Source organism: Salmo trutta, chromosome 19 (genome assembly GCF_901001165.1).
Source record: "Salmo trutta chromosome 19, fSalTru1.1, whole genome shotgun sequence".
Classification (NCBI taxonomy): domain Eukaryota; kingdom Metazoa; phylum Chordata; class Actinopteri; order Salmoniformes; family Salmonidae; genus Salmo; species Salmo trutta.
This window is the reverse complement of record NC_042975.1, coordinates 12,590,458-12,605,457: the sequence shown is the minus strand read 5'-3', so window position 1 is coordinate 12,605,457 and position 15,000 is coordinate 12,590,458. Positions and strand designations below refer to the sequence as shown.

Sequence of the window (15,000 nt, the reverse complement as noted above, 5' to 3'; positions counted from 1 at the left end):
TTCATCATTTCCTCCCCTTTATATGTCACTCTCTCATGTTCACTCACCAGTTGGTATTGTTCTTCTGTATCGGAGTTCTGCCTTATGTTAGTGTCGTATTCTTGGTTTTGTTGTTTTATTTCCGGTTGGTTTTTCGGCTACCATATCAATTGTGTTATAGTCTCATGCATTATTTTAATATTTCTACAAACTTCAAAGTGTTTTCTATCCAATGATACCAAATTTATGCATATCCTGACTTCTGGGCCTGAGCAACAGGCAGTTTACTTTGGGCACGTCAGTCAGGCGGAAATTCTGAAAAAGGACCCTAGCCCTAAGAAGTTTTAAAATGTTTCACCTGCACCTACTTCAGACTCACCGCCCCATCATTACATTTTCAATCATGCTGGGTAGGCTACTTCGGTCAATTCACTCCATGCGTCAACCACTGTCTGCATAACAGGTGATATTCCACCCAAACTCTGTATTCCACGAGCTCTCCAACCCTGTTCCTGCAGCTACCCCATGGTTCATTTGTGAAAACAAGTGAAATCTGTTTGGGAACATCAATTTCACAATGTTTTCACAATTAAACATCTTGAACCTCGAGGAAAAAAATGAAGGTGAGAGAGTGGATGAAAATGCATGGTAGTGAGATATTCTGTAGCTAAAGGTAATGTGTCACCCTATTCATTATGAAAATATAAAAATTACCCTATTACTATGCTATTCAAAATAAAATACAAATTCACTATAATTGTAGGCTAACTCTGTAAGCCGCCTTGCATAATTAATGAACCAACGGCATAACCTATACCTATACGTTCTCTCCCAGACTCATGGATATAAAGTTTAGAGCATTGCATAAGACCCAACCAGTCCATCCAGTATGCATAACAATACAGTCCACACTCAAAGGCGATTACTAGAATTTGTTTAATTTTAGAGTATAGGCAAGTGTAATTATGCACCAAATACATCTTAAATCAGTTTTGTTTTATGTTTTTCTGCCACGTGTAATATGCTGTAAGGTACGTATTGTACAATGGCACAATCATTATTTTAATTCAGTTTTTTTTCGGGCTTGGACTATGTGTATGCGTAAGCTCTAATACGTGTATGCGTGAGTTGAATAAATCATCACCTTAGAAAGCATTGCGTCCCCCTATTTAGTTGTTTAGGGGGCTCCCGAGAGGTGCAGAGGTCTAAGGCTGCTAGAAGCGTCACTACCGACACCCTGGTTAAAATCCAGGCTGTTTCACATCCAGCCGTGATTGGGAGTCCCATAGGACGGTGCACAAATGGCCCAGCGTCGTCCGGATTTGGCCGGTGTAGGCAGTCATTGTAAATAAGAATTTGTTTGTAACTGACTTGCCTGGTTATATAAATAAAAAAGTGTGTTAGGCTTTGAAACAACATCCACAATGACCATGTTTTACACTCAGTTTCCACCTGTTCTTGAACGTCTTTCTTCAAATTGGTCAATCACAGTGAGGTGAGTTTTAAAGCAGATACTGTTTTGATGATAAGAGTGTGGTGTGATTTTCAATTGCATTTGCACTGATGTCAGAGTGGTTAAAGGGATAATAGAGCCCTGAGTACCAGGCCATTAGTCAGGTCGTTAGCAAGTTGGGTACTACCAACGCATGTCCAGAGTGCATAAGAGGAGAATACTATGATTCAACAGTCCCGTTAAATTTACGGCGGTCATGTCTAATGACTGCTGGTGTGGAGGTAATAGGTCACCTCAACAGCCTTAATTTTTGGGCAGCTTCTAACAAAGTGCAGAAATGTATTCTTGCCAATAATTCTGTGGCCATATCTCTTTTATTCTCACAGACCTGGTGGGGTAGCAGGACATGTAGAAGGACATTTCAGATTGCTAGTGACCAAGAGGTTATAGGTTCATATCCCAGTTAAGGTCGAGCTACAAGTGTGGTCACACTACAAAATTATAGAAGAGTTTTTACAGTAATTGAAACCACAATACAGTAGCATGCTGTCATGTTATAGAAATAACACCTTCAAGTTGTTTCATACACTTTAGACCAAGTGAAAAATATATTCTTGGCAATATACTGCATGTATAGCCAGCGAGGAAGAGGTGAAGCGAGATAGATAACTGGGACCAAAATCTGTCTTCTCCAGATTCTTTTCTCACTCACAAAGCAAGGAGTTTTGGTATGGTCAATGAGAGTGTTGAATTTGGTTAACAAAAAGTATACTGATATAAGTAGGACAGGTGGAATCCCGGCAACTTTGAGAAAAACACACTTTATATCGGAGTTGTGCCTGTTGTTCAAACACGTATCTGCCCACTCATTGGCTAGAATGGTCCCACCTGATCTTGTTTCCTCCTCACTGCCTTCCATTTTTTATGACATTTATTTTAATTGTAAGTGGCCACTTGAGTATCTGGTCAATATAATGGGTAATCTGTGGTAGCTCCAGTATGTCTATCTTCCTGGTGGTGCAGCAAGAAATTTAGGTAGCTAGCAACCAAGGGGTTGAGAGTTCAAATCAAATTGTATTAGTCACATGTGCCGAATATAACAGGTGTAGACCTTACAGTGAAATGCTTACTTATGAGCCCCTAACCAACAATGCAGTTTAAAAAAATACAGATAAAAATAAGAGATAAATGTAACAAGTAATTAAAGAGCAGCAGTAAAATAACAATAGCAAGACCATTATACAGGGGGGGTACCGATACACAGTCAATGTGTGGGGGCACCGTTTAGTTGAGGTTGTATGTCCTGTGTGGCTCACTTGGTAGAGCATGGTGTTTGTAATGCCAGGGTTATGGGTTTGATTCCCATGGGGGACCAGTACAGGAAAAAAAAAACATGTATGCATTCACTACTGTAAGTTGCTCTGGATAAGAGTGTCTGCTAAATGACTAAAATGTAGGTTGAGTTATTAAAGTGACTATGCATAGATGACAACAGAGAGCAGCAGCAGTGGTGTAAAGAGGGGGTGGGACAATGCAAATTGTCTGGGTAGCCATTTGACAAGATGTTCAGGAGTCTTATGGCTTGGGGGTAGAAGCTGTTTAGAAGCCTCTTCGACCTAGACTTGGCACTCTGGTACTGCTTGCCGTGCGGTAGCAGAGAGAACAGTCTATGGCTGGAGTCTTTGACAATTTTTAGGGTCTTCCTCTGACACCGCCTGGTATAGAGGTCGTGAATGGCAGGAAGCTTGGCCCCAGTCATGTACTGGGCCGTTCGCATTACTCTCTATAGCGCTTTGCAGTCGGAGGCCGAGCAGTTGCCATACCAGGAAGTGATGCAACCAGTCAGGATGCTCTCGATGTTGCAGCTGTAGATTCTTTTGAGGATGTGAAGATCCATGCCAAATCTTTTCAGTCTCCTGAGGGGGAATAGGTTTTGTTGTGCCCTCTTCATGACTGTCTTGGTGTGCTTGGATCATGATAGTTTATTGGTGATGTGGACACCAAGGAACTTGAAGCTCTCAACCTGCTCCACTGCAGCCCTGTCGATGAGAATGGGGGCATGCTCAGCCCTTTTTTCCCTGTAGTCCACAATCATCTCCTTTGTCTTGATCATGTTGAGGGAGAGGTTGTTGTCCTGGCACCACACGGCCTGGTCTCTGACCTCCTCCCTATAGGCTGGCTCATTGTTGTCGGTGATCAGGCCTACCACTGTTGTGTTATCGGCAAATGTAATGATGGTGTTGGAGTCATGCCTGGCCATGCAGTCATGAGTGAACAGGGAGTACAGCAGGGGACTGACCAAGCACCCCTGAGGGGCCCCTGTGTTGAGGATAAGCGTGGCGGATGTGTTGTTACCTACTCTTACCAACTGGGGGGGCGGCCCGTCAGGAATTGCAGGATCCAGTTTCAGAGGGAGGTGATTAGTCCCAGGGTCCTTAGGTTATTGATGAGCTTTGTCAATGAATAGAATTCTCACATAGGTGTTCCTTTTGTCCAGGTGGGAAATTGCCGTGTGGAGTGCAATAGAGATTGCATCATCTGTGGATCTGTTGGGGCGGTATGCAAATTGGAATGGGTCTAGGGTTTCTGGGATGATGGTGTTGATGTGAGCCATGACCAGCCTTTCAAAGCACTTCATGGCTACAGACGTGAGTGCTACGGGTCGGTCGTCATTTAGGCAGGTTACCTTAGTGTTCTTGGTCATAGGCACTATGGTGGTCTGCTTAAAACATGTTGGTATTACAGACTCGGACAGGGAGAGGTTGAAAATATCAGTGAAGATTCTTGCCAGATGGTCAGCGCATGCTCACAGTACTCGTCCTGGTAATCCGTCTAGCCCTGCGGCCTTGTGAATGTTGACCTGTTTAAAGGTCTTACTCACATCGGCTGCGGAGAGCGTCATCACACAGTCTTCTGGAAAAGCTGGTGCTCTCATGCATGTTTCAGTGTTATTTGCCTCGAAGCGAGCATCAAAGTAATTTAGCTTGTCTGGTAGGCTCGTGTCACTGGGCAGCTCTTGGCTGTGCTTCCCTTTGAAGTCTGTAATGGTTTGCAAGCCCTGCCACATCCGACGAGCGTCAGAGCCGGTGTAGTACGATTCGATCTTAGTCCTGTATTGATGCTTTTCCTGTTTGATGGTTCGTCGGAGGGCATAGCGGGATTTCTTATAAGCTTCCGGGTTAGAGTTCCATACCTTGAAAGCGGCAGCTCTACCCTTTAGCTCAGTGTGGATGCTGCCTGTAATTCATGGCTTCTGGTTGGGGTATGTATGTACAGTCACTGTGGGGATGACGTCATCGATGCACTTATTGATGAAGCCAATGACTGATGTGGTCTATTCTTCAATGCCATCGGAGGAATCCCGGAACATATTCCAGTCTTTGCTAGCAAAACAGTCCTGTAGCTTAACATCGGCTTCATCTGACCACTTTTTTATTGACCTAGTCACTGGTGCTTCCTGCTTTAATTTTTGCTTGTAAGCAGGAATCAGCAGGATAGAATTATGGTCAGATTTTCCAAATGGAGGGCGAGGGAGAGCTTTGTATGCGTCTCTGTGTGTGGAGGATAGGTGGTCCAGAGATATTTTTCCTCTGGTTGCACATTTAACATGCTGATAGAAATTTGTTAAAACTGATTTAAGTTTCCCTGCATTGAAGTTCCTGGCTGCTAGGAGCGCCACCTCTGGGTGAGCGTTTTTTTGTTTGCTTGTGACGGAACACAGCTCATTCAATGCTGTCTTAGTGCCAGCCTCTGACTGTGGTGGTATGTAAACAGCTACGAAGAATACAGATGAAAACTCTCTCGGTAGGTAGTGGGGTCTACAGCTTATCATGAGATACTCTACCTCAGGTGACAATAGCTCGAGACTTCCTTAGATATCATGCACCAGCTGTTGTTTACAAAAATACATAGTCCGCCAACCCTTGTCTTACCAGACACCGCAGTTCTATCTTGCCTGTACATCGTATAACCAGCCAGCTGTATGTTGATATTGTCGTCGTTCAGCCACGACTCCGTGAAGCATAAGATGTTACAGTTTTTAATGTCCCGTTGGTAGTTTAATGTTCCGCGTAACTTGTCGATTTTATTCTCCAAAGATTGCACATTTGCTAGCAGAATGGAGGGAAGTGGGGGATTATTCAATCGCCTACGAATTCGCAGAAGGCAGCCCGCCCTTCGTTCCCTCTTTCTCCGCCTCCTCTTCACGCAGATCACGGGGATCGGGGCCTGTTCCCGAGGAAGCAGTATATCCTTTGCGTCGGGCTCGTCAGAGTCGTGTAAGGAAAGAAAGGATTCTGCTAGTCCATGGTGAGTAATCGCAGTCCTGATGTCTAGAAGTTATTTTCGGTCCTAAGAGACGGTAGCGGCAAAATTATGTACAAAATAAGTAAAAATATAAGTTACAAACAACGCAAATAAACAAACTAAAAAAACACAATCGGCTGGGGGCACATAAAACGTCTGTCTTCTTCTCTGGCGCCATCTTACATGGCCCAGGTGAGGTTAAGTCCCATGTAATCAAATCAAAATGTATCACCATAGAGCAGCATACTGTTCCTTAACATTAACACCTTTATTTAGCTGTAAAAATACAGTAACTTGTTTTAGATTTACTGTATTTTCATCGCAACTAGACAAAAACCTCCAGGGGACCATGGCACAATGTTTAAATAACGTCCTAAAAACTTTCTTGGGGACGTCCCTGGAACAAACCGGGAACAAGACAAAACCTGCAGGGGATCATGATTGTTTAAATTAAATTAATGTACAATTAATTATGCCTTGTACAGTAAAATATTATCACATTAATATGACATGAAATCACGTGACCACAAGATCAAATGTGAAACACGTAATCAAGTGAAATTCATGTGGTTTTTCTGTAAGGGTTATGCTTCTATTTTTCCAGATTTGTCCAGCACACGCTTTAAGCCATGAACCCAGTGAAGAGCAGTCTGCATCGTGTCTTTCTGAAGCACTGCAAGATTAACCAGGCTGAGCTCCACTTGGGCAGGTTCACCATAACAGTTGTCAGCTTTCATAAAACATGACTCAATTTGGGGCCAGCTCTGGCTTATTACTGCTAATGGCGCACAAGATTTGTGCCCATACCGCCCAAATATCTTACCTCTATTGGAAAAGCGTAACATCAACCCTCTTTAATGTAGCTTATAGAAGGGAGTGAAACCAAAGGGAAGAAACAGCATCTGATTTACTTTATAATGGTCCCCTACATCGACTCTAGACATGTGATGGGTTAAGTCGATAGCTCCTGTTTAGCCAAAACAGTCCCTCCCCTCATGTGAATTCATGTGCACCTCTTCTTGGGTAAACAACATTTAAAAGCCCATTAAAGGCTGTTGTAACTCACTCACTCACACTGGGATGGCAACAGAGACAGTCTGCAGTACTGAATAAATAAGAGAGAGTAGAGATAATAGAAGGAGGGATGAGAGAGAGAAAGGAGGTATGAGAGAGAGTAAGGAGGAGGGAGGAGAGAGAAAGGAGGAGGGAGGAGAGAGAAAGGAGGGAGGAGAGAGAAAGGAGGAGGGAGGAGAGAGAAAGGAGGGAGGAGAGAGAAAGGAGGAGGGAGGAGAGAGAAAGGAGGAGGGAGGAGAGAGAAAGGAGGAGGGAGAGAGAGAAGGAGGAGGGAGAGAGAGAAAGGAGGAGGGAGGAGAGAGAAAGGAGGAGGGAGGAGAGAGAAAGGAGGAGGAGGAGGAGAGAGAAAGGAGGAGGGAGAGAGAGAAAGGAGGAGGGAGAGAGAGAAAGGAGGAGAGAGGAGAGAGAAAGGAGGAGAGAGGAGAAAGGAGGGAGGAGAGAGGAAGGAGGAGAGAGGAGAGAGAAAGGAGGGAGGAGAGAGAAAGGAGGAGAGAGGAGAGAGAAAGGAGAGAGGAGAGAGAAAGGAGGGAGGAGAGAGAAAGGAGGGAGGAGAGAGAAAGGAGGAGAGAGGAGAGAGAAAGGAGGGAGGAGAGAGAAAGGAGGAGAGAGAAGAGGAGAAGAAGGGAGGAGAGAGAAAGGAGGGAGGAGAGAGAAAGGAGGAGAGAGAAGAGGAGAAGAAGGGAGGAGAGAGAAAGGAAGGAGGAGAGAGAAAGGAGGAGAGAGAAGAGGAGAAGAAGGGACAGGACAGGAGTAGAAGAGCATGCTGACTGGTTGTTGGACTGTCTGTCACGTCTGATAGAGCATCCACACAGTAGTGTTGTAGTGAACCAGTGGCATCATTAGCAGCAGCCAGGCCTGTCCAGTAAAGAGCAGCACTGCTGCACGTAAACGGAGGAGGACGCTTGATGAATGCCCACCTTTAATGAAATCACTGATGCCAACCTTTCCAGCTCTTTTTATTGTGTGTGTGTGTGTGTGTTTCACCCCCCACCATCAGGCCTCTTTTACTGGGGGATCAAATTAACCTTTGTGTAAACACCCAGAGGACATGTCTGATTTATGTGAGAGAGTGAACAAGAGAAAAAAGAAAAGAGAGAAAGAGAGCGATTGAATTCTTCTTCTCCCTCATGCATGGAACATCCACGTTGGTAATTTACTCGGATGACAAATGTGCTTCTTTCATTACGCCACTCTGGTCAAACTTAAAGGATACTTATCACCTGCCGCCGAGCCAAATGGACACACAGATGGTGACCTGTGGAATGGATGGAACCATTGAGAGGCATATGTTTGTTGTTAGGGGAGGATTTACCTGGGGGGACCCGTCAGAACCCTGCTCTCTGGTCTTCCTGGCTAGTCTCTTCTTCTTCTTGTGCAGCGGTTTAGACTCCAGAATCATCTCCTCCAGCTCAAAGGTGGGGTCGCAGTTGAGCCTCCGCCTCTGGAAGAGGAACAGAGGATGAAGCTTTTATTCTGGAGAGAGAGGCTGTCCATTCACTCCATCGACCCTCCCCATCTCTCCTGACTGGCCCGATGTAGTGACCACAGGAAATTCACTCTATAATCAGACAACATTACAGGGAATCAGATCCTTTCATTTCCAGCTACTAACGTCCTCACAGATGTATTGTTAAAGAGATTGAACAGGATTTTATGCACTTCAAAACATATTGTAACATATTGTACGAATTGCAGATACTGTGTGTAGGCCAAAGAATCTCCCAGGACTGAATGGGACGTGTGAGATAACGAGCTGCAGTAGTTCTGGTCTTTGGGTTTGCCTCACTGCTTATATGGATGTATCAGGATTGGGCGAAGGCGGTACTTAAACTGCTTCGCTTCGAGTGCTTTGCACGTGTGCCCACAAGGGGGGGCTTTGGCTAAAACTTTCCTTTTGCAAGGGTGGAAACTTCGCAAAATGCTGCAACTCTCAATTTCTAACATGAATAGGCTCAGAAGTTAATTACGCAGCTGACCAAACTACGCCAAATTTTACTTCAGGGTTAACCGAGATCATGCAGGACGTAACATATCATACGAAATGGATGACGTTATACACAATTGTGGACAATTTTTCGGGGACCCGTTTTGGCTCTTGAGCGCTACTTTCAAAACTATTGGCTGAAATTAAACAAAACCTTTATAATGCATCTTTAACCGATGACTGACGCTAGTGTTACTATCAGTCTGAACCTGATATACACTAACTTGATAGTAGTCTTCTTGAATCAATATTCCTCTACGAGCTGTCAGGTTTGAAGCAGAAGATCATAAGTCAATGCTCCGCTCCCTGGCACCAAATGTTACCATGCCAACGGAACAGCTTGACATCCTGCGGGGCGTCTGATGACACCACTACCTTACATGCATAATTTTACCTGCCTGTCAAACACCTGCTCCCTAACACCTGAGGAGGTGCTGAGGCAGTGTGTGTGTTAGTGTGCGCGCGTAGGAGACTTGAGCTCTAATGACCAGTAACAGCCTTCTCAGACCAGCAGGGGGCCGTCTGGACGTGCTGGTCTGTCTGGGCTGTGGGAGCGTTGTGGGAGCATTGTGGGAGCGTTGTGGAAGCGTTGATGTGGTCTGACTCACGTTGGGGATGAAGCCAGGGGGAAGCTGTTTGTTGAGCACGGCGTCCCAGTTGACGTCAGACAGCAGGTCCAGATCCTGTAGCTCAGCCAGGCAGGACACTCGCTGGTGCACGTCAATACACAGCAACTAGAGAAGGGTAGGAGGAGGTGCAGGAGGAGGAGGAGAGGAGTAGCAGGAGGCCGAGGAGATTACGGGAGGATGAGGAGCAGGAGAAAGAGGAGAGGACAGGAAGAAGAAACAGGAGGAAGAGGAGAGGAGTTGTGGAGAGGAACATTTCAGAGCTTTAAAGCAAGCACATCTGACTCACACCACATGCACCACAGGAATGTAGATGAGGGGTGTTGTGGTAGGCTATGTGAGCACTGAGCTATGCAACAGTATGACTGCAGTGGAGAATGACCAACATAGAATCTGATTACTTAGAGTAGCCTTGTAGGTTTACTATTATAACCAAAGGAGATGGCATCTATGACCCACAAATCAATCAGCATAGCATGTAATAACAATATTAGTCATTCAAGGAATATAGGGGTCAAATATAACTCTAGTTCAAGTAAACAAGGTCTTGGTCCTGAGGTCGCCAATTTTCAATAAGATACAGTATAATAACAACGTATTATTCATTCAGGGAATGTAGGGGTTAAATGCAAGGTCACCAGGCGTCTATAGTAAGTCTGTAGATCTTTCTGTACCTTTCTGAGCAGAGACTTGATCTCCAGAGACCAGGCCATGGGGTAGCTGGGGTTGACCTTGTGGAACATCTGGAGGATCTCATTGGCCGGCATGCTGGAGCGCATGATGTACGGCCTCTGGAGGACCAGGACATAGCATTATTATCCCACAGAGGTTGCCGAGGTCACCGGGTCCTCATACATACAGATATACATGCAGAAGTCCATCAAACTGCCTGAAGAGAAAAGTCTAAATGTGGGATTCCAGGTCTAGTTGTAGACCAGAGCAGATCAGCCTTATGCTGTGTTCTCTCTCTCTCTCTCTCTCTCTCTCTCTCTCTCTCAGGTGAGAGACCGTTTTCCTGTGTTTGGGATAGATGATGGGTGGGGCTGTGACGGTGATTGATGTGTGGTGCTTTAGGGACACCAGGGCTCGCTGCCACTGATAGTCAAGCCCAACAGGGCCTGAGGAGAGATGGGGAGATGGGGTTCAAAGACCAGCAGGGCCTGAGGAGAGATGGGGAGATGGGGTTCAAAGACCAGCAGGGCCTGAGGAGAGATGGGGAGATGGGGTTCAAAGTCCAGCAGGGCCTGAGGAGAGCTGGGGAGATGGGGTTCAAAGTCCAGCAGGGTCTGAGGAGAGCTGGGGAGATGGGGTTCAAAGTCCAGCAGGGCCTGAGGAGAGCTGGGGAGATGGGGCTCAAAGTCCAGCAGGGCCTGAGGAGAGCTGGGGAGACGGGGCTCAAAGTCCAGCAGGGCCTGAGGAGAGCTGGGGAGATGGGGTTCAAAGTCCAGCAGGGCCTGAGGAGAGCTGGGGAGATGGGGTTCAAAGTCCAGCAGGGCCTGAGGAGAGCTGGGGAGATGGGGTTCAAAGTCCAGCAGGGCCTGAGGAGAGAGGGCTCAGAGGGCTGCTGTACAGCCTAATCCTGTCAAGTACCCAGCAGGGGCTTAGTGGGAGTCCCGCCCTACCTGTCTTTTCCTCACCAGGGTAACCATAGCCTGGTCCCTGATCTGTTGGAAAAACAACACAAATGGACCTAGGACCAGGCTAGGGTAATCACACCCTCATCTGAACAGTGAAGCTGGGCTAGACGGGTATTTTATTTCCATTGTTATATTAAGGGGTCATATCAAGGGTGGGCTCAGAGAGAAAGGTGTTGTTACAGACCCTTCTTCTCTTACTTAAAGGGCTATTCTAGGAGCAGGAAAATCATGTACTGTAGGTTTTAGGATGCATTATTCACAGGCCGGGATGTGCTGGACTGTGTTTCTGTACCTGTCCTCGCAGCAGCTCGTAGGCAGTGACACCCAGAGACCACCAGTCCACAGAGAAGGAGTAGCCGGGGTGTGTCCCCTCGTGTGGCTGAAACAGCTCCGGGGCTGGGGAGGGAGGAGGGGAGAGATGGAGGGAGGGAGATAGAGAGAGAGAGAGGCCAAAACAGCTGTTATTATTACACAACAAAACTGGAGACTGAATTAGTGGTCGTACTGATAAAACAAACTTTCAAATGGAACCCATCAAAACTGCTACTAACAACTTACATAAAACGGCCATAGAACTGAGCCCTTCGAAGCCCACCCTGTAAATAGGACTCAGGTCCTTCAGACAACTAAATTCATCTTCCTGGAGATCCCCACTATCTGAAAACTTGGAATATGAAATATTGAATTATAGATCATCTGGACCCAAATGGTCGAGTCATTTTGAAACATCCTCTCCTCCTCCATCCCTCCAGCCTATATCTCATCTGTTCCCTCCTGCTTTCTCTGTGTCAGTCCCACTTAACTGGTCCATCCCTCCAGCCTATATCTCATCTGTTCCCTCCTGCTTTCTCTGTGTCAGTCCCACTTAACTGGTCCATCCCTCCAGCCTATATCTCATTTGTTCCCTCCTGCTTTCTCTGTGTCAGTCCCACTTAACTGGTCCATCATATCTCATCTGTTCCCTCCTGCTTTCTCTGTGTCAGTCCCACTTAACTGGTCCATCCCTCCAGCCTATATCTCATCTGTTCCCTCCTGCTTTCTCTGTGTCAGTCCCACTTAACTGATCCATCATATCTCATCTGTTCCCTCCTGCTTTCTCCGTGTCAGTCCCACTTAACTGATCCATCATATCTCATCTGTTCCCTCCTGCTTTCTCCGTGTCAGTCCCACTTAACTGGTCCATCAGTCACGCCTCTTAATCCTGTTGGACGAGACTCACCGGTCGCCGAGGACCCAGGGTCAATGAACTCCACATTCTAATCAGTCTGTAATTCTATTACTTTGCATCGAAACCCCCAGAGCAGAAGTAACAGCATTGATACTGTCTGAGAAGAAGAACATCTAAGGAACATGAGAATCCACATTGAAAGAGAGGTAGATAGAGTTCCTCTGGAACTAGAAAGATGCAGTACTGTAGCATTGAGCTGTGTCATCATTCCATTAGCTCAGTGGTATAAGTTAGTGTAGTTATTTACCCATGTAGGGTTTTGTCCCTGCGATAGATGTGGCTCTTAGATCGTCTTTGACGATGGCAGCGATGTTGAAGTCTGTCAGGTGACAATGTCCTGTAGAACAGAAACCAGGGGAAAAAAAGTTGTATTTGATATTCTCAGTTACAATTGATTTGAAACAAGGTTTATAGGCAGCCTCCTTAAGGTAGCATACAGGTATCAAGCTACTAAAACTGTCTTTACCTTGGCCTATTTTTGAAGGGTGGGAGCCTGAGTGATTCAGTCATTTATTAATAGGGCATTCTGTGTGTTCGAACCCGGAGTTCATTCTGGCTGCATTCATAATGTGGGCGCTGATGCTGTGTGAGAATGATTTGGTTGGGGGTGAAACAGTGTGGCTCCAGCAGGTTGCAGAGGGAATAGCAGCCTCAGTGCCTGCTGCCAAAGTCACCGGCTCACCTTGCTGTCTACGTGTGTGTGTGTGTGTGTGTGTGTGTGTGTGTGTGTGTGTGTGACCTGAAGCTTTTGCCATACACAGTGACTGAACATCTGACTTTATTAGCGTGTGTGTGTGTGTGTGTGACACAGTGTGCACAAATGCACAGATGCCCAGCATGATGCTGTGAATGTAAATATGTTTAGACCAGAGCTGGACTGGTCAGGGTGATCCTGAACACAAGATACTGTTCCTTACAGATAATAGAGCGGCAGGTATCCTTGTGGTTAGAGCGTTGGGATCGAATCCCTGAGCTGACAAGGTAAAAATCTGTTGTTCTGCCCCTGAACAAGGCAGTTAACCCACTGTTCCCCGGTAGGCCATCATTGTAAATAATAATTTGTTCTTAACCGACTTGCCTAGTTAAATAAAGGTTATGTTTAAAATAGAGGAGCCAGAACAAAAGAGTGACAACTCTATTTTTTGTCATTGTCTCACACCCTTCTCTCTCTCTCTTTCTCTTTCTCTCTCTCTCTCTCTCTCTCTCTCTCTCTCTCTCTCTCTCTTTCTCTCTCTCTCTCTCTCTCTCATTGGCTCTCTGCCCCCCTGTCTCTCTAATTCATCCTATCTATCCCTTTTTTAAATCTACCTTTCATTTACGACTTCCTTTTCTGTTTTGTTCTAATCTTTTCTATCTCCACCCTACCCCCCCTCTCTCTCGCTCTTTCTGTCTCTCTCTCTCTCTCTCTCTCTCTCTCTCTCTCTTTCCCTTTCTCTCCCCCCACCTTGTTCTCTCTATCCTCTGTAGTTCTGACAGATTCAGGGCAGCAACACCAGACAGACCATGGACAGTGAGTGCTTCTGTGTTTTGGGCTCCAGTGCTGTTCCTATAACCCATTGCTGCTGTTTGATCCTGGCCTCTGGGGCACACCAACCCCTCTGGGGCACACCGGCCCCCTGGTGTATACTGACCCCCCTGGTGTATACTGACCCCCCTGGTGTATACCGACCCCCCTGGTGTATACCGGCCCCCTGGTGTATACCAACCCCCCTGGTGTATACTGACCCCCCTGGTGTATACCAACCCCCCTGGTGTATACCAACCCCCCTGGTGTATACCAACCCTCCTGGTGTATACCAACCCCTCTGGTGTATACAGACCCCCCTGGTGTATACTGACCCCCCTGGTGTATACTGACCCCCCTGGTGTATACAAACCCCTCTGGTGTATACCAACCCCCCTAGTGTATACCAACCCCTCTGGTGTATACTGACCCCCCTGGTGTATACCAACCCCTCTGGTGTATACCGACCCCCCTGGTGTATACCAACTCCCTGATGTATACCAACCCCTCTGGTGTATACCAACCCCCCTGGTGTATACCAACCCCCCTGGTGTATACTGACCCCCCTGGTGTATACCAACCCCTCTGGTGTATACCAACCCCCCTGGTGTATACCAACTCCCTGGTGTATACCAACCCCCCTGGTGTATACCAACCCCTCTGGTGTATACCAACCCCTCTGGTGTATACCAACCCCCTGGTGTATACCAACCCCCCTGGTGTATACCAACCCCCCTGGTGTATACCAACCCCTCTGGTGTATACCAACCCCTCTGGTGTATACCAACCCCCTGGTGTATACCAACTCCCTGGTGTATACCAACCCCCCTGGTGTATACCAACCCCTCTGGTGTATACCAACCCCTCTGGTGTATACCAACCCCTCTGGTGTATACCAACCCCCCTGGTGTATACCAACCCCTCTGGTGTATACCGACCCCTCTGGTGTATACCGACCCCCCTGGTGTATACCGACCCCACTGGTGTATACCGACCCCCCTGGTGTATACCGACCCCCCTGGTGTATACCGACCCCCCTGGTGTATACCAACCCCCCTGGTGTATATCAACCCCTCTGGTCTATTCCAAAACCAGTATACTAGATTGTAGTGATGCCCAATGTGGATTCAGTCATAATATTACTGTCTTCCAGGAGAGGAAAACAGGATTCCATGGGTTCTCTCTCTCTCTCTCTCTCTCTCTCTCTCTC

General features: G+C 46.7%; 1 pseudogene; it reads right to left on the bottom strand.

The window, feature by feature from the left end:
- LOC115153999 (serine/threonine-protein kinase 32A-like) overlaps positions 1-15,000 on the bottom strand; it is a 94,442-nt pseudogene that overhangs the window by 19,744 nt on the left and 59,698 nt on the right.